The sequence below is a fragment of the Littorina saxatilis genome, linkage group LG15 (assembly GCF_037325665.1).
Source record: "Littorina saxatilis isolate snail1 linkage group LG15, US_GU_Lsax_2.0, whole genome shotgun sequence".
In the NCBI taxonomy this organism is placed as follows: Eukaryota; Metazoa; Mollusca; class Gastropoda; order Littorinimorpha; family Littorinidae; genus Littorina; species Littorina saxatilis.
Genome location: NC_090259.1, coordinates 17,871,918 through 17,874,181, shown reverse-complemented (window position 1 = coordinate 17,874,181; position 2,264 = coordinate 17,871,918).

Below are 2,264 nucleotides of genomic sequence, written 5' to 3'. Positions count from 1 at the left end.
TTCTTCAGAACCAACAAACAAAATAATAAACACAAAGGGAAACAAAAGCAAATGCAGCAATAGATGAATTCCGGAAATAACGCTGTCGGGTTTGTGTGGTTTGTGAAAGAGTGAGTGTGGTGGCCGAGTGGTAACGCACTTGCGCTCGGAAGCGAGAGGTTGCGAGTTCGACCCTGGGTCAGGGCGTTAGCAATTTTCTCCCCCCCTTTCCTAACCTTGGTGGTGGGTTCAAGTGTTAGTCTTTCGGATGAGACGAAAAACCGAGGTCCCTTCGTGTACACTACAATGCCTTGAATATGTGCGCGATATAAATTGCATAAAAAAAAATTATAAAAAAATAAATGAATAAAGAATCCCTGCGCTTAGAACTGTACCCACGGAATACGCGCGATATAAGCCTCATATTGATTGATATTTTTGCTTTAATATATATTAAACGTGTTTCCAGTGGTTGCATCTGTCCTATATACATGACTCTGGTGATACAGTGGTACGTAGCGATCATTTAACTGCACACAAGTAATAAAGCTGATTTAGCTCAACGAGCAAGTGTCATTCCTGACAGAGTTGTTCGGCACGGTTGGCCTAGTGGTAAGGCGTTCGCCCCGTGATCGGGAGGTCGTGGGTTCGAACCCCGGCCGGGTCATACCTAAGACTTTAAAATTGGCAATCTAGTGGCTGCTCCGCCTGGCGTCTGGCATTATGGGGTTAGTGCTAGGACTGGTTGGTCCGGTGTCAGAATAATGTGACTGGGTGAGACATGAAGCCTGTGCTGCGACTTCTGTCTTGTGTGTGGCGCACGTTATATGTCAAAGCAGCACCGCCCTGATATGGCCCTTCGTGGTCGGCTGGGCGTTAAGCAAACAAACAAACAAACAAAAAGACAGAGTTGTTTCCCTTCTAATGAGAAACGTCTGCGTGCAGGTAAGAAGGGAAGTGAATGTTACGTGTCTCTGAAAATAAAGGATATGGGCAGTTATTTCCCCTGGATTACATCTTCTCGTCTGCATAAGCTACCCACTCATTCTTGGATCAAAACATGTTTCGTCCTCAATTTATAAGGCAAGCAAACATCTTTATTTCAAGAATTCCTCCTTTGATGAACAAAACGTGCTGTTGTTATTTAGAACCGAGGACGCCAAACGTTTGAAGAGAGCAGGTCGACAGTGAAGAGTTTCGATCAGTTGTTGGATGAAGATAGACGACGAGATGATTATTATGATACCTATTTGAATAATGAGCTAGAAGCGAATTTTCAGGCCAGGCCAGGTAGATCATTATTTCCGACACTTTAGGACTGGATAAGAAAGAAAGAGAGAAAAAGAAAACAAGTCGCGTAAGGCGAAATTACTACATTTAGTCAAGCTGTGGAACTCACAGAATGAAACTGAACGCACTGCATTGTTTCCCAATGACCGTAGTCCGCCGCTCGTACAAAAGGCAGTGAAATTGACGAGCCTGTTTAGCGCGGTAGCGGTTGCGCTGTGCTGCATATATAGCACGCTTTTCTGTACCCCTCTTCGCTTTAACTTTCTGAGCGTGTTTTTTAATCCAAACATATCGTATCTATATGTTTTTTGGAATCAGGAACCGACAAGGAATAAGATGAAAGTGTTTTTAAATCGATTTCGGAAATTTAATTCTAATCATAACTTTTAAATTTTTAATTTTCAGAGCTTGTTTTTAATCCGAATATAACATATTTATATGTTTTTGGAATTAGAACACGATGAAAAATAAAATAAAAGTAATTTTGGATCGTTTTATGAAAAAATAATTTTAATTACAATTTTCAGATTTGTAATGACCAAAGTCATTAATTAATTTTTAAGCCTCCATGCTGAAATGCAATACCAAAGTCCGGCCTTCGTCGAAGATTGCTTGGCCAAAATTTCAATCAATTTGATTGAAAAATGAGGGTGTGACAGTGCCGCCTCAACTTTTACAAAAAGCCGGATATGACGTCATCAAAGACATTTATCGAAAAAATGAAAAAAACGTCTGGGGATATCATACCCAGGAATTCTCATGTCAAATTTCATAAAGATCGGTCCAGTTTACTCTGAATCGCTCTACATACACACACGCACACACACACACAGACACACATACACCACGACCCTCGTCTCGATTCCCCCTCTATGTTAAAACATTTAGTCAAAACTTGACCAAATGTAACAAGTCGCGTAAGGCGAAATTACTACATTTAGTCAACCTGTGGAACTCACAGAATGAAATTGAACGTAGTCCGCCGCTAGTGCAAA